General features: G+C 43.3%; 1 long non-coding RNA gene across 1 annotated transcript; it reads right to left on the bottom strand.

Moving 5' to 3' along the window:
* Positions 1 to 12,146: 12,146 nt before the first annotated feature.
* On the bottom strand, positions 12,147 to 18,477 carry LOC308324680. Its single transcript, XR_013964951.1, has 3 exons — positions 18,363 to 18,477; positions 17,945 to 18,074; positions 12,147 to 13,123 (listed from the first exon to the last, which is right to left on the bottom strand). It is a non-coding gene; the product is annotated as an uncharacterized lncRNA (long non-coding RNA).
* Positions 18,478 to 18,648: the final 171 nt, after the last annotated feature.

Raw genomic sequence — 18,648 nt, forward strand, 5'->3', positions numbered from 1 at the left:
CGATCCCTGCAGGTACAGCAGAGGAAGTGGTAATCGGAGGTCCATGGGCCCAAACATGTACCAATGAACACTACCTCTTGGAAAATAGCACTGACTTGGGCGTAGCAACATTTGCAACCGATGAAAACCTAATGAAGCGGCAAAACTGTGGAACATTTTATGTGGATGGCACTTTTCGGAGTTGTCCTCGGCCATACACTCAGGTGCTCACAATCCTGGGAAACTATCACGGATTTGTGCTGCCACTAGTCCACATACTGATGGAACAGCGTACCATTGGGCACTACCGCGACGCATTCCAAGTGGTTAAAGCGGCCATAAGGCATATTTCACACCACCACTGGCACCCTCAAGTCATCATCTGTGACTTTGAGGTTGGCTTGAGGACGGCCCTCGAATCCGAGTTCCCTGCAGCCAGAGTCTGCGTTTACTTCCACTTTAACAATCCCTGTGGAAGAGGGTCCAACAGCTCGGGTTGGCTGTTCCATTTTGCCAAGACCGTCACCTGGCAAAGCTCATTCGAAAGCTCATGGCCCTGGAATATCTGCCTCTACTTGTGGCGAGGGTGAACTTCGACACTCTGGTCAATACCAGGGGTACAAGACATGTCGTGGAACAGTATCCAGAGTTGGAGGAATTATTCATCTACATGAGGAACACCTACTTGGAACCTGGCCGGTACACCTTCCCGCCTGTAATGTCGAACGTGTACGAGAGGAACATGGACCAAAGGACAAACAACCATGTTGAATGTGAGTGTTGTTGTAACATGTTTGTTTATTTGTATTAAAAACATTTATTATACATGTATTATTGGTTAACTATGCACTAATTAACAGTTTAACTAACATTCTTTGCATCTACCTGGTTATTAAGGGCCTACTTATCTCATAAGCAAAAAATTAAGGCTTAAATTAAGGCAAAATTAAGTTCTTAACTGCAGGTCCCCTACCTGGGCCCTCATGAAACCCTGTACATTCAAGACACAAGACACTGCCCCCGCTGTCCCCCCGCTGCCACCCTTAGATCTCCATATATGGACTTGACCTGTTCTGACATGTTGATCCTTCCCCATCCGTCCATCCTCTTCGATGTCTCCCACGAGGTCCTAAGCCCCAAAGGGCGCGATCCCGCTCGAAAAAATCGATTCGAGTTAGAATCGCGATTCTAATGCCGTCCGATTCAGAATCGATTCTCATTTTCCAAAAATCTATTTTTCTAAAAAAAAAAAAAAAAAAAAAACTTTTACAAATGTACCTGTGCATGCAATGCATTATGGCCTAGGTTTCTGCATAGTGCATTTACTACCAGCTAAGCTAAGCCTGCCAATTGTATTTATTTTTCACCTGTTTTAATACTAATGTATTGTTCTGGTATTGAGTGAGAAGAGATTTTGTAACTTTTGTACTGGTTAAAATTTGTGCAAGCTAAATAAATGAGACATGTTCTTACTCTTGGATTTAACCTTTGTGTGTTTAAATCATTCAGTTGATAAAACCTTTACAATTATACAAGCTTTTTACTAAATGTACTCTGCTTTCATGCCAGAAGACTGGAGTAGATCATGCTAAAATTCTATTTAATTGAAAAAAAAAACTGCTTTAGAATCGAAAAAGATCTTTTTTGAATCGAGAATCGGAAAAATCGAAAAGATCGTTTTTGAATCGAATCGTCACCCCAAGAATCGGAATCGAATCGAATCGTGGGACACCTAAAGATTCGCAGCCCTACTTTCTGATGTCGATGCTGAATATGGGGACGTACTCTACCATTCTCATGTGCGCTGGCTAAGTCGTGGCTACGTGCTGCAGCGGTTTTATTCCCTGAGATCAGAAATTGACCAGTTTTTGAAAGAGAAGGACCGACCTCTTCATGAGCTGAGTGACCCTCTATGTCGGCAGACCTGGCATTTCTAGTGGATCTTACTGGTCATCTTAACACACTGAACAAGAGCCTACAAGGCAAAGACCAGCTTGTACCACAATTGTAGGCGCACATGAAAGCATTCTGTGTCAAGCTGCGTCTCTTTGAGACACACCTACGCTCCAGATCTGTTCCACCATCCTTCATCCCACCAAACCCCAACTGGTTGTCACACCTGATGGACACTGGTTCCCTGAACATGTCCTTCCTCTTCACTGGGCGTGTGTCAACTGATGCAAATGAGAAACTGCACTCACAGCTGAGAGCTAACAACAACATGCATCCTCAGGCCAAGCAGTGTCGTGCACGGTTGAGACTGATGATACTTGCCCAGTTTGAGAAGTCTGGCTCTGATGACGGTGCGTTACTGATTGAATACAGTGACCACCTGAGGAGCAAAGAGGAAGGACTCAAGGAACCGGTGGAAATCGAGGATATATGTGACAACCCGGTACCCCCACTGCCACTGCCACTGGTTACATCCCAGACATTGTATTATCTGACAGGTTGGGCAGTATTCAAGACGTTGAGACGGGGCTCTTGTCAGACCTGCAAGGACTTCTGTCTGTCAACTGCAGGTTCCATCTCCATAGACCACAGCTATGCCACTACGCACTGTGATGACCCATCTTTGCTGACCATAATTCACAGCAATGGTGGTCTGAAACATCCCAGCAAGCGCATGCATGAATACCATCTTTCACCTTATGAGTTAATGCAGAGGTCTTTGCCAACCCTTTTACAATCTGATGACCCCATCGGTCAAGTGATGACCACTCTCGACAGAGACACCGAATGGCTCCCTGTCTGCCACAGGATTTCTAAGAGAGTGGTTAAAAGGTTGGCAATGTTGAGACTTCATATGCTGGTCAAAGAGGCATCAGCTGTGGCTGTACAGCATGACAGCAGGTCTGCCAAAAGAGCCACGTCAGTCAACTGAAAGATAATACAGTATGGTCAATGGGTATTGCCTTATGGGGAATGGACATGTGCCGGTTTATTATAGTGGATCTCCCCAGCTATGACGCCCACCAGCCCCAACATGCAGGGACCCGGCACTTGCCACTCCTATACCAGCTAGAATGTTATTTATTTTGACTGTTTTTCCGACTATCCTTGGGATTGTGGGTGGGTGGGATAGGGGATTGAGTTTTATTTTTTATTTTCATATTTGATATGTCTACTCTGTTTAATACTTGCCCCTGGGTTTGTCACAAAAACTTTAATAAAATATTTTGAAAAGAAAAGAAAGAAAATAATGTTATTTATTGCATGCTTTCTGTAGAAAGGCAGAAATGTGCCAAAATGACTGAATTCTGTGCCACGTCAGCCTACTTTTATTTATCTGTTTGGAAATGTGTCTGCATTTATCAAATAAATGACTGGATGTGCCACAAGTCCCTTTTCTGTACTTTTATGTCCTATGCAATATAGGCCTACATGTATGGTCTACTCTAAACTCTAAAGGTTTCTCCTAAAGACCACGAAGTGCAGTAGGCTAGCCGAATGATATTATAAAGGCAATTATTAGGGTTATGTGCTCTCAAACTATTATAGGCTTCAACTCTATTCCTTACAATGTGATGGTAGGCCTATAGGGCTTCTTGTATTTTCTACTGAATGTCATGCAAATATGCCAAGCCTGCGATGAATGATCACACTGTGGTGCCCTCCGGGGAATACAGGCACATGCTACATAGGAGGCTTCAATTATTGTGTACAATACAATGGGCAAAATCAATTTTACATGTTGATTTATTCGGGCATACAATTCGGTTTCAATAGTGTGTCCGGGACTGGCCTACTGAACATATTGTATTCCTAAACATACGTTTTGATTCACTCTTGTCCCCTTAATTGATTATTCTATTATATAGATATTATAGTTGCACTGATCACGACACGGCTGTCTCAGTCGATCAGTCCGTTCATGGTGAGCACTGAGCCAAGCTGGCTTCAGCATATAGGCTGGCAGAAGAGTGAGAAATAACAAGCGTCCCTACTTTCAGCAAGGTCTTTAATCACCTCACGCCATCTGCTGGGCCATTTGTGCCATATGCATGTCCAACTTCTTGGTCTCAACTGCGCATGTTTCTTTCCTTCCATGGAGCACCATGTGATCAACATGGCGGCGCCCTTACGGTCTTCGCTTCCTGTCCTCTTTGATTTGGACACCAAATTTTGGTGTCCAAATGCGGAAGTGCACCCAGAGTGCACCTGGGCTTTACATTGGGCGCTCGGTTGCACGGGGTTTCCTCGTCAAGAATCCACGGGTCCGCCTGCAGTCCTTCCTCTTACCACTAGGGACCAGCGCTTCAACATTGGAGTGCCTAGCTGGCCCCTTTGGGGGGGGGACGTCTCCAACTACTTCCTGATCAATGCCCCCACCCTTGCAGCAACTTCCTGATCAATCATTCCTGGTCTGCAGCCAGACGCTTCTCCAAAACGGCAAAAAGCCAACAACTCGGCTTGGCGGTGAAGACACAACAGCTCCTCCTCTCTCTCCGACGCCGCCTCTGATTGGCCGATTGCGGCAAGCGCTCGCGGGCCACCCAGAGTGTAGAAGAGTAAGATAGTTGCGACACGCTTTGATCTCGCCGCAAAGCGGGTGCCTATGGGCTATAGTTCCAAACATTGCTCCTATGGCTGGAATTCTGGAACTGTCCCAGATAGATTGAGCACTTCCGCATTAATTTGTAACAATGGGAGTGAAACGCTAGTGTCGCCACTCTCTTACTAGATTACTCTGGGGACTGGGGCCCTACACACACACACACACACACACACACACACACACGATAACTGTTTTTTTTTTTTCAACGAAGGACTGGGGATACAATTGTAAGATAAGAACACTTTTAGTGTCCATTGTCCAATCTTGGACAAAATGGAAAATTGCCTTTGGCAGTTGGCACACTGGCAAAAACATTATTTTCACTGTTGGATTTATTCTCTTAATTTCAAATATCAACTTTATATGGCCATTTAACCCTGAGTTAGAACCATAACAGTCACTTATGCAATTGCTTATCAGACAATGTATTGGCTTGGCCACATTCAGACTCATTTACAGAACCATTCCATCACAGTATTCCCAGTAAATACAATGAAAGCAGTAGGCTATTATTGAACAAAAATAAACATCACAATATAGAATGCTTTCTCTCCCACTCAGTTTCTCACTTTAGAAAACAATAAAGGCACTATAGTCGTAGGCCTATAGTATTCACGTGAATGGTCCTCTGATCCTCACAACATTACCAAAATAAAAATAAAGAAACAGCTTTTGTCTTCTATGCAAATAATGCAATAAACCTCATCTGTCATGTTTCCTTGTTCTTATATAACCAAACATTCCCATGTTCTCTCAAAATAAACACATATTCATTACACTCATTTACATTAACTAGAGAGGTGCCTGTGGGGCCTCTATGGCGGTGCCCGTTGGGCACTGGCCTATACTCGGAATGATGCAAGTTGGAAATGCGCATGCCCCACCCAGATATTATGTCCCCCTTACTCCCTTGTATGCCCAATGTCAATATGATGTCAGATTTCTGTATCCCTTTATTCCTATATATGGAGTTATGTGTGAGGCATGCCCAAATATGGAGTATTGTGTTGTAAGGTCAGAACAGGCAAGCTCCATATATGGACCCTGGGCGAGAGAGAGAGAGAGGAGGGGGGGGGGGGGGGGAGAGAGAGAGGAGTTGCACCACTGTAGCATTATGATTCCAAAACCGTAGGCGCCCTCTAGTGGCCTGGATGTGAAACAGCGACCACACTGAAACCATAGCACCAAATGCAAAGGCATTGAAAATGTCTGTTACATTCTGTGAAAATGAAAGGAATGACACTACTCAAACTCCTCAGTGAAATCAATGGAGAAAAAATATAATAATAGGGCGTTAACTTCTTTAATCTATTTCCAACCCTGTCTTGCAATGGATCTGGTCTGGGCTACACCGTACCATACCGTAACAAGATACTACATGTATGTACGTCTAAATCAGGGGTGCCCCAAAAGGTAGAACGTGATATACCAGTACAGTAGATCACAAAGGCTGTGCAGGTATACTTAAAAGTGATGATTATATTTATTTTATAAAAAAAAAGAACAGAATAATAACGGTAATCCATCTAAACACCAAATGAATGTTCGTGCCCTTTAATATCCCTGAACCTCATACAATTTAAACATTTATTAATTGGTTTGAGCTTGAGTTTTCACATACTGTTCCACAGTTTAACACAAGATTGAAATACAAAAGGTTTTTATTGTCGTCTGTACAGTTTTTACATGTAACTTCCCCCTGAAAACGAAAGAGCACCATTTGAATATGTCCTAGCATTTGGTTATTCCTAGCTTTATAGATAGTATGTTAATATTGAGTGCACATAGGTCCTACAGTATGAGGAGTGATACCATGGTATAAAAACAGTCCTCATATAGACAATCTAGAAATATTTAAAAAAATCTAAGAATATTGTATTTATTGTGTGGCATTAAAGTGGGAATAACATCACTTGAAAAAAACAAGCTTATATACACATTTAGATACTGTAGTATACTGAACGCGTGTGTGTTGATTTGTACAATACAATACATGCACTGTGGTCTAGTATAGAGTAACTAGGGAGGTCCTCGAGGCACGTCCCACTGGGAGGAGACCCCGGGGTAGACCAAGGCACAGTTGGAGGAATCACATTGACTCACTGGCCTTGGAACGCCTCGGGATCCCCCAGGAGGAAGTTACTGATGTTGTTACTGGAGTTAGGCTGGCAGCCAACAGGCTTCTTTTGTTTGTTTAAAGTGGGAAATTTGGTATAGTCTTGGCCTAAAATATTGTCTATATACATTCATTAATCCACTTGCTGACCGGCTGTCAGTACCGAGCATTTTCTTTCTAGGGGCTTACCCTACCATTAACATCCTGTATAAGGCAAAAATGTCAAACTTTCCTTATGCTCCTTGGGCTAAAAACGTCCAATGTGATGAGGTCACCTCATCACATTTTGGGCGCATTTGGGCAAGTGACTATGGCTGTTTTTAGCCCAAGGAGTGTTTTCTTGTGCAAAACGAATGCTTGGAATGTATTCAGAATCATGAAAACCCCCTAGTTTGACATGCCACATGCTACTTAAAGCATAAGGAAAGTACTTTACTTATATAGGATGTTAATGGTAGGGGTCACAAGAAACCCCTATAAAAAATGCTCAATACTGACAGCAGGTCAGCAAGTGGATTCATGAACGTATGTATATATAGACAATATTTTAGGCCAAGGAAAGAAATACTATATACACCAAATGTCCCACTCCCCACCCCCGCCTTCCGGACTAAGTGGAGAGGGAAGTCTGGAGCTCTCTGGTGGAGCTGTTGCCCCCGCCGACCCGACTACGGATAAGTGGTTGAAGATGGATGGATGGATGTAGTGGAGAGTGAGTTCTCGAGACACAAAACATACAGATTTCATTCAGGCGTAAAATCAGAGTGATGGACTTCATAATTCTGAGTGGAATCACAGACCACCTGTGGAGTGGACACCCGAGGATGCACCACAGTGAAATCAAACCTGAGATGGTGTACTCCCGAGTCCCAAGCACAGCGGCACCTACAACAAACCTACCCATTGTGATGAAAGACAATAAGAGGGGTTCTCAACATTTTTGGCTGAGGACCCCCAGAATCAGACAGATCGATGTAGCCAGGGCATTTGGCTTACGCACGCACGGTCCGCACGTTTAGAGTAAACGCACGAGAAAAGCCTGGTGTAGCTTGGCCGTAAGGCTCACACTCACATTACCAAATATATTACAAGTAAAGTTGTGGTGCTGCCCGGTGTGTATCCATCAGACATGCCCAATGCCTTTACTGTACAGTAGTCAGCTGGACTCACCCCGTCCTCCAACGAGCAGGGAGGCCAGCGGCAGGGAGGCATCCGCTGGTCTCGCGGAGGGTGGCGGCGGGGGTATTTTTGGGAGCGAGGAGGAGTAGCCCTAGTAGGAGTAGTAAATAATAGACTTACAGATCATTTTGAACGGTCAGGATTTCTTGTTGACGAACAGAACGGTTTCCGTAAAGTAAGATCTTGTATTGACCATATTTACTCAGTCACTACCATTGTTAGCGCGAGACTTCAAGAAAAGAAATCTACATATGCATGTTTCATTGATTTTCAAAAAGCCTTTGACTGGGTATAAATAGGGAGCTTCTGCAGCTCCCGGAGCATGAGGACGTGGTCGCCCTGCTCCTGGGCCCTCTCGTGCTGCTGGGTGATGATTGTGTATATTTGTGACAATTTCTGACTGAGGCTATATAAGTCATTGAATTTATTTGTATTGTTCGTTTCTTCATCTCATGTGAAAGCAGGGAATCATAGCTTCAAATTGACATTGGTTGTTCAGTTTGACCCACCAGTTTTTGAGTTATGGCTTATAGAGAAATGTCTTACAGAAAACAGCGAGCTGAGAAAACAGGCTTGAAAGGTTCACTTCTGTGGACTCTAACATTACACCTACAGTAGCTATATGTTAAACTCCTGGACATCCCCGGGTCAACTCATTAACCAGGGGTGACAGGGCCTTCTCGGTGGCAGCCCGCTCCCTCTAGGATCTTACTCCCAGCTCACTTCAAACCCCACACACGCCACGTTTAAAACCACACACAAAACCCACCTTTTCAGACTCTCATTGCATGCCTAGTATTGCCTACCCAATCCCCCCTTTTATACTCCCCCCTTTACTTCTATAACTTAAAACCATTTAACTAGTTTTTCCTAATAATGTATATATTTTGTTGCTGTTTTGTAAAGCAACTTTGAGTAGACAGAAAAGCACTACATAAATTGTTATCAATTCTAATTATTGTTATGTCTTACCGTGTCCATTTCAGGTGGCGTATGGTTTCCTAAACAGCCATCTTTGAGGTCATTGTGTCCCATTGTGTCATGATAGGTCCATGATAGGTCCATTTGAACATAACATTATTTTGTATATCACTTCTCAAATTTAAGTCTGTTTGATTGTTGTTTTGGTCCCCTTTTCTCCACTCGATACCATTATAGTGACCCCTTTTTTCCACTTGACATGTCCTTAGACTTAGTGATCTCCTCTTCTTTTCATATTTTTGTACATTTGTGTTAAATGCTTAAACTTTTCCTTAAATTCTAGTAATTCGTTCATAAATGTGAAAGGCTATTTGGCATATCCCCACGTAGGCCTATTGAATTTTGGTTACTTTGGTGGTTGATCTGTTCTGAGTATTTTCACACATGTAATTTGTCCGTTGTGAATATGAAGAGCCGATACTGTGAAAGCCAATACTGTGATTAAGTGAGTAATTAATTATGTTCAAATGGACCTATCATGACTGGGATAGTTAACAAAGGAGTCAAAGGGATAATCCGTTAGGTTTACCCACAACTTAATACTAGAAACAAACAAAATGTGACAATACATTTTATGAATGCCTAAATGGCCAGACAGTTTCAAAACACAGAACTTCACAACGAATAACAAAATTGAGGTACCACAACCTGCTGGACCGAATTTCACCCGAGATTGCCAACAGTGGGTGCGAACAAAAAGCCTCTTTATCAAACATCACATCACACACACAAAATGATGTGCTGCCCACCTATATGGGCAGCACATCAGTAACCTTTTGTCTAGGCTTGGTGGCAGAAGGAGTTACTGATTGACCATAACACATGAAGGTATTATTCAAGGTCATTTCACCACAGCCTTTCCCTACCCGTGGCACGGGTCAAAGCGCAAGCAGAGAACAACAGTGGCACCCATACTCAGCGACTGATCCAAATTTATCACAGTATTTTCAACAATCTCCCCCCCAGCTAGATCATTGCCGAAAATCAAACCTTACGCTTCCATCTGGTAAACACACACGCACAAGTACCCAATTGTACGCTCATGATAAATGTTTTTATGTGATGTATACCCATGCTTTTTTTGTTCTTGCTTAATGTAAGTCGCTCTGGATTAAGAGCGTCTGCTAAATGCCTAAATTGTAAATTGTAAATTGTACCCACCAGCACAAAACAGAGACCAGGGCGAACGTAAACCACAGAAACGCAACAGAGCGTTAACGAACACATTTCCACTCCTAACACTAGAGCAATCACAAAAAACTCCAGAAAAAACAGAACTTCTCTGAAATAGGCAACACATCATTATGACGAGAGATTGTAAACTCCCGTATCGCATAGGATTATGATCTGGCCACGATCGGTATCCTAGCCTGACAGAGAGACAATGCCTTTCAGAAAGGGACAACCCAACAGTTTTTTTTTTTCTTCTCTTTCTTTTTCTGATCATCTTTGTGCTGCAGAGCGGGACACATCGAAATGAGGGGACCCTCAAAATGGCAATAAAAACACTCACGCCTCCGAGGAGACAGTAACAGAACGAAAACTAGGTGGGTTTTAACACAGCAAATTTCGAATTTTCCCCACTCTGCCGCCATAGGGTCACAGCGGACAGCTGATGAGTAGACTACGATCAAATAGGCAGGATTTAAAATGTCCTTAAGGAAATCAACTCACGGATCTGATGAATAGTCAACTTTTTGCTCACTGAGCCAACCACAGTTTCTCTCTGGCAAATTACATACAGTATATTGGCAGTCTGTACAGAAAAAAACATAACCTTTGGCAGTATAAGCCTCCGGCACTCAAGCACGTAGTATGTTTTTGTGTTTTACAAACATCCTACTCTAACCCATAGTCAATAGAAAAGGCTGCACAAACCTCTCCAGTATTTCCCACCAGTTTGCATTGCAACAACGAAAACCTTCAAAAATATCAAAATACGAATCAACCCGTTTTCTTTTTTTTTTGAGAAGAGAAACCAAAGAAAGTGTGCTTACTGACTTCGAAGTTCGTTGCACCCTGGGTGGTAGTAGATGACTCTCCAACTCCTGCCGACTGCAGTGAGCTGGGCTGGGGGGGGTGGAACGTCTCTCGAGCTCCGCAGCCCTGGTACAACGTTGTAGCGCCTCCACTTGGAGACCCCCCCCCCCCCAGCAATGGTGCTGGATATCATCCAACTCACATCCAGAGGAGAGGAGGAGGACCCCCCATCTCCCCGATCAGAGTACGCCGGGGAATGTGAGGCTGTCCTCACACTCCCAGCCGGCCGCACGGATGTGTTCACTTTCGCTGGTATCACACTCTGCATGAAACCCTCTCTGCAAGTTTCTCAACAACACACTGTTTCAACTCAGCCTTATTGGCACCTGACGGAACCTGGAATATTACAAATTTAAACAACCAGGCTTCATTCTAAATTTGTAACGTTTTTTACTCAAAAGTGGGAAAAACTGGAGCTGAATCTACGACCTCCTCTATATTCACAGAAGGAGAAACACTGTTATGTTCTACCCAATCAGACATTTACTCACAACTCAAGACCCTACTAAAACTGCCAAAACAGAGAACAGAAAAACACTACTAAATTGACTACTCACCAGACCAAACAAAACCGAATGACCAAACTCCAACCCGATGCTGCCTTTCAAACAAAGCAAATGAAGCCAACAAAAATACTCAAGTATCAAAAGTCAAACAAAGCCAAAAAACTAACAAATACTAATGGACCTAGTCAAAGGGGAAATTTAGATCAAAACGAACTACCAAATTATTTTTGGGGAAAATTTGGATTTAGGAGCAATAGATATAGATGAAAAAGAGATCAACAATATAGACATCTTTAAGACATACGAGGTTGAGTTGAGATGATCATTTTAGCAGTATTTGAGAAGTAGGAGAAACGGAGGAGATCTCATAGTTGTATACCCCTGATCTCAATTATCCATCCATCCATGGTTGGATGATCATTTTGAGATGAATGTGAGCCATTTATGAGACAAATATGAGCCATTTATGAGACAAATGTTAGAACTATGAGCCCTAGAAGAGATCTCATCATAGTTTGTTCAATGTCTCCTCATCTGTGTTCCTCATCTCATGCATTTATTTATATATATATATATATATATATATATATATATATATATATATATATATATATATATATATATATATATATATATAGGCAGACGGTGTATTAGCTGTTCTTCAAAATTCTTACATTACTATATTTCCAAAAATGTGTGAACACAAACTTAAAAATGACAACATGGCATTAAAATTATATTACATTTTATTTCGGAAAACAGTCATAGGTCAAACTAGACAGCCAGCAACGTGTCCCTGAGCAACACTCTAAACTAGGTGGGGGTGATATGGTGACAAATATCGTTTGTGACACTGATAACAGGTTGACACCATGCTTTTTCAGAGATTAAAAATAACCAGCACACTGTTCAATGTGGGAGGTTTGGAATTGACACCATGGATTTGAGAGATCTCTACATTTTTTCCTTCAAGAGGGTCTCATCATACTCCCACAGTTACCAATGACCAGTTAACCAGGTAAGGGTGTCCACAGTACCAACCGACCAACATCCAACTGCAGTAAAACAATTAAAATAAACCCTTAAATTCCACTGACCCCCCAAAAAAAGGAAATTCAGATGCATTAAACCAGTTGATAGGCCATAAATATCTCCCTTATGAAGGACTCATCAAATTCTAATTGGGGTCCACAGGCCAATAATGGTCAATTTGGTTGTCAACATGAATGCATTTGAGAAGCACTGCTCTACCATTGATCTAAACCCCAAATTGCTCCATTACTGTAGCTATGGATGGGTAAATGCAGAATACACAGGATATTCGGATACAGCTCAGTGCAGTACGTGCAAACACCAAGCGACACAAAACAGAGGCCATATATATACAGTATATATATTCAAAACAGGGTCTGTAATTTATTAGAACTATAGGGCAACTCTAGGAACAACACTGCAAGAACAGGCTGAAGCGACAAGTCATTCAAGTAGATGCATGCATCTGTAAACATATTTGACTCCTTTGACTGACAGAACATATTGTCCATGGAAGAACAGTGTCCATGAGGGTAAGCCTTGTACTGTATGAACCAGGGAAATGGTGTGTGCTGGGGTACCCTAAGTTTGACTCTGGTTCGCTTGACTTGGGTTTGGGTCACTCCGGTTCCTTGAGATGCCTCCCTCCCGGTCTGGCACATAACGAAGCCACTTCGACAGTTTCGCTGTAGTCCTTGTCGGTCAGCTTGGGGTCAAACTGTCGAGCAGCAGCTGAAAGACACAAAAATAAAAGTGAGTCTCCAGGAGACTCAACCGATAGGAGACCACAATAGATCAAAACAATTCAATAGCGTCTCAAAAGTATTCAAAATCAGTGCAGCATCTGATACCTCATCTCTTTAACCCTGAGATTCACCTTAGTATTAGCAGCATCAATTTTGTAAACAGCGGTTTGCAAAAGGTTGTAAAAATTGGCCAGATCCCTGTTGTACAAGGTACCGAAGACAAAATTTGCTCTGAATCACAATGAAGTATTTGTGAAGTCTCTTACTCCACCGGTCATTAAATGATTGGCTCAGGAATGTGTGAGAGAAAACAATATGTATTGTAACAGAGTTGGATCAAAGATGACGGCCTATTCAAGACAAGGATCAATAGAACAAAAATAATTCTGAATGGCCTGTGCGTGCGGCGCTGCGTGTGCGTGACAGCTTTCCGGGTCTCTTGTTTTTGCCTTGTGGTGAAGGTGGCATGAGGTGGATCATGAGCAAGATGGAGGACATCTCACTGTCCCATCGTGAAAATACACGAAAATTCACAAGTAAAAAATCGGTTTACATTTTGGTTTCAAAACCAAACTCTTTTATATTTCTTTAATTCTAGCGTACCATTTTCCAGTTGTTCCAATGTGGATTCAGCGTTATGAAGCAGATCTTGAAGGTCGGATGTCTGGGTGAGCCCACAGCTTTCTTTCAGGACTTTCTGCATGTACCTGTTGTACAAGGTACCGAAGACAACATTTGCTCTGAATCACAATGTATTAGTATTTGTGAAGTCTAAATGATTGGCTCAGGAATGTGTGAGAGAAAACAATATGTATTGTAACAGAGTTGGATCAAAGATGACGGCCTATTCAAGACAAGGATCAATAGAACAAAAATAATTCTGAATGGCCTGTGCGTGCGGCGCTGCGTGTGTGTTTGAGTATTTATCATGAATGGAAAGCAATAATTAATTAAGAGTACATAAGACAGGAGTGTAAATGAGCTTGAATTTCCATGGGGGGGGGGGGGGGGGGGGGTTGCACAGGACTGTTAATGATTTTATCAATATTGGGAGGGGGGAGAAAAGCAACAGACATCTCCATGAATTCAAGGCTCCATGGGGGAGGAATCAATGGGACAAGTTAAAGTCAGAGGGTGAACTTCCCTTTAAAACACAAAATAAAAAAAGTCCGTTGATCAACTTCAAGTGCTTAATTAGTGCATTGGCATTCACCTGAGGGCCTTTGCAAATAAAACAAAACATCTCAGTATCAAATTAGTGCAGCATCAGAGCCCTCAAATAAGAATATATTCTCAGTATAGCATCAGAGCCCTCAAAACCAAAGCATCTCAAAGTCAGTGCAGCATCCGAGCCCTCATCTCTTTGACCCTGGGATTGACCTTGGTGGTTGCGGCATCAATTTGGTAAACGATTGTAACCAAGTGTACCAAAGGATTTACTTTTGTATGACTACGCCACCTTGAGATAGTTCAAGGAATTAAACAGACCAGTAAACTGGGTTCCCCACAAATGCAAGTTTGTTATAAGGACTTGAGACTTTAGTTGCAAAACAGGAATTTATTAAACTTTTAAGAACAGTAGGAATAACAAATATTTATTAGACTAATGTCCAATTTCATATATATAGGCTAATGCAGTAAAATGCGAACAATATCTTAAAAAACTAAGAACACAACTAAACACACGCACTGAATCACGCAGCATGCAGCAAAACAAGAGGAAATGGCTCAATTAAATAAAACCAAACACTAAAATCAGTCTAAACGAACAAAACAAAACAAACTAAAACAAAACAGCAGTGGTGACATCTATAAGGAAATGAAAACAAAACATTTAGTACACTATGAAGTTAAACAAATAAATCATTGCAACAACAATTTGATATGATGTATATACCGCTACCTATTTGAGTCTGTGTTCATTCACATCGGCCCCTCTGGCACATGAGCTCATCGCTTCCTGGCACATGAACTCACACTGGGTAGGGTAGTATAGTAACAAATAATAAAAATACTTAATTAGAAAACACTTTTCTTTAGTACAATCTAAATAACCTCTATCCATCAGGTTACTCACCAAGGCAGGGACAGATAAAACACAAGACATGATCTCTGCAGGACCCACAGCAAACACCAAGAAACCTGTGTTTGTTAGACTGCAGGGCCTTTAAATAGTCACCACTGATTGACAAGGAAGTGGCAGGGCAGCCAGTCTACGGTGGCCCCAAAGGCTCAATTCCAGCCGGCTACATTCACCCCCATTTTTTATTTTATTGTCGTTCCGACAATAACCTAGTCTAACACCAAGGCCTGCTAAAAACTACTGATGTGGAGCTGCTCACACCAGGTATCCGGGAGAGTGTAGCTGCACCCCCCATCGCCACTGGCAGATTATGAGGATTGGAGTGTTGTCCGGCTGTCTCCTGAGTCGACCTTTGTATGGCACCTGCTTCGCTAGGAGGGGCTGGTGGATACCCAGAGGCAGTTGGAGGGCTCAGCACTGGTTGATGTACGGGGGCAGTTGGGGGCCTCGGCACCACCAACGGACCAGTGGGGGGGGATGTCACTGGCTGGGACACCAACTGGACCTGGCCTTGTGGGATGAGCAGGGCCCACCATGATGTATAGCTCGTCGTCATCGTCTTCCTCGTCCCTCCGGCCGCAGGACACTGGCCTCCCCATAGGTGGAGAAACAGAACGGCCGCATGACACAGGCTTGTGCATCAGCGAGCTGTGTGGCTGGTGGACCTGAAACGAGTCGTGTTGTGGTGCTACCATTTGACCTCCACCACCTGGTTTAGGGTACTTGGTGACGTGATGGATGCTGGGGGCCCATGTGTCCCTTGAGAGGTTGCATCGTTCACACCTCTGGCACCATCTCTTGATGGTCCGCCCCATACCTGGCCAGTAATACTTCTGCCTGACCAGTTCAGTGGTTCGCTCTGTACTCTGATGACCATGGTTGTCGTGTAGCTGGTGGAATACCTCCTCCCTCAAATGCTCCGGAAGCAACAGCTGATGGACCTTCCCCCCTCCATCTGGTCTTCTGTACACCCTGTAAAGCAGGTCGTCCTCCAGGGCGAGACGATCCCACTGCGTCAGGAGGCCCCGAGTTTCGGAAGGGAGGCTTTGCTTCTCAGTACGCCCTGGCATCCGTTGTTCCTGCCAGAATGGAAGAAGAGCACCTATAGAGGCATCAGCAGCTTGTAGGGCACCCAGGTCAACATTTGCCCATTCTGGGAGGACATAATTGGCTGTCTGAGTGGCTTTTAGCTGTCTCGCACTTGCAGCTTGCTGCACAGTCACGGGTAGTGGGGTTCTCGTACCGCCCTGTGTTAAGATGCTTATAGGTCGGTAACCTCGTCGCTTTTGGCTTGCTGGAACAACCCGAGCGTTATCACACTGTCTGGCAAAGTGTCCTGGCCTCTGGCAACGCCAGCATACCACTGCACTTGAAAATGTAGGCTGGAAATGTCTAGAGGTTGGCTGAGAAGGGTTAGAGGCTGACTCGTAGCTCTAGGAGGACTTGTGCAAGTTTACTTAGCTGCTCTTGCTGCTGTTTTAACATGCTTTTAATCTCTGCCACCTCCTGTTCAGCCGGTATACGCTGCTCCTTTTCAGCCTGCAGTTGCCGTACCAACTTTCTCAACTCCTGGAGTTCCTTAGCCATTGCCTACCGCCAGACACTTGTCACACTGGAAGGTGAAGGCGGTCAGCTGGTCCCACGGCGCACCAACTGCTGTTTTGTAAAACTTAAACTGGGCTATTTAAACAAAATTGAGCCATTTCCAACAAAAAGGAAAAAAAATTAACAAACTCTCCAGTGCCTTATTCCGTCCTGCCGACTGCGACAGATTGTAACCAAGTGTACCAAAGGATTTACTTTTGTATGACTACGCCACCTTGAGATAGTTCAAGGAATTAAACAGACCAGTAAACTGGGTTCCCCACAAATGCAAGTTTGTTATAAGGACTTGAGACTTGAGTTGCAAAACAGGAATTTATTAAACTTTTAAGAACAGTAGGAATAACAAATATTTATTAGACTAATGTCCAATTTCATATATATAGGCTAATGCAGTAAAATGCGAACAATATCTTAAAAAACTAAGAACACAACTAAACACACGCACTGAATCACGCAGCATGCAGCAAAACAAGAGGAAATGGCTCAATTAAATAAAACCAAACACTAAAATCAGTCTAAACGAACAAAACAAAACAAACTAAAACAAAACAGCAGTGGTGACATCTATAAGGAAATGAAAACAAAACATTTAGTACACTATGAAGTTAAACAAATAAATCATTGCAACAACAATTTGATATGATGTATATACCGGTACCTATTTGAGTCTGTGTTCATTCACATCGGCCCCTCTGGCACATGAGCTCATCGCTTCCTGGCACATGAACTCACACTGGGTAGGGTAGTATAGTAACAAATAATAAAAATACTTAATTAGAAAACACTTTTCTTTAGTACAATCTAAATAACCTCTATCCATCAGGTTACTCACCAAGGCAGGGACAGATAAAACACAAGACATGATCTCTGCAGGACCCACAGCAAACACCAAGAAACCTGTGTTTGTTAGACTGCAGGGCCTTTAAATAGTCACCACTGATTGACAAGGAAGTGGCAGGGCAGCCAGTCTACGGTGGCCCCAAAGGCTCAATTCCAGCCGGCTACAAGTGGTTTGCACAAAGTTGTACACATTGGACAGATCCCTGTTGTACGAGGCACTGAAGACGAAATGAGCTTTAAAAAGCTCATCGAAAGAGGCAATAGAATCTGGTGACTTACAAGGGATTGTGTGTTTGTCAATCACAACAAAGTATTTGTGTATCGCACTCTTCTGGGTCCCCACAGCAAGTAGATAGGGTTGAAGGCTCTCTGTGATGCTGTCCAGATGCCCCTCGACACTGGTCCCAGTCTGTGACGACAAGATAACTTAATTAGTCTCGCTATTAATATTAGTCATGTTTTGCAAACAGTTTAGAGCCCAACTGTTATGGGGGATATCCACCAGAATCACTTATTGGCACAAAATGCTCAGCGATTTACAATAAGCAAGGTAATACATTATTGATAGAACTAGTAATATAAGAAAAACATAGTATAGAAGACCAAGCACCTATTCAGTTAAAAAAAATATATATTTTTTTATATGCAAGTGCTACGTTAAATGCTATGGGCTGGAGTCTGAAGAGGTGAGCCTTGCCTTGATGAACTTCACCAGGTGGTCAATGTCCTGTCCGACAGCTTTCCGGGTCTCTTGTTTTTGCCTTGTGGTGAAGGTGGCATGAGGTGGATCATGAGCAAGATGGAGGACATCTAAAGCCCACCACACACCGTCTGCGACCGTGTGCGGCGCGGCGCGTTGCTGCGCGGCGCCGCCGCCTGGAAAATAGAACTGTGTTCTATCGGCGCGCCGGGCGGCGCGGCTCCGCGCGGCGGACGGAGCCGGTGTGCGTTAGGTTCATTGAAAATAATGGAGGCGGCTGTGC

This window comes from Protomyctophum bolini (genome assembly GCF_963924005.1).
Source record: "Protomyctophum bolini genome assembly, chromosome: 11".
In the NCBI taxonomy this organism is placed as follows: domain Eukaryota; kingdom Metazoa; phylum Chordata; class Actinopteri; order Myctophiformes; family Myctophidae; genus Protomyctophum; species Protomyctophum bolini.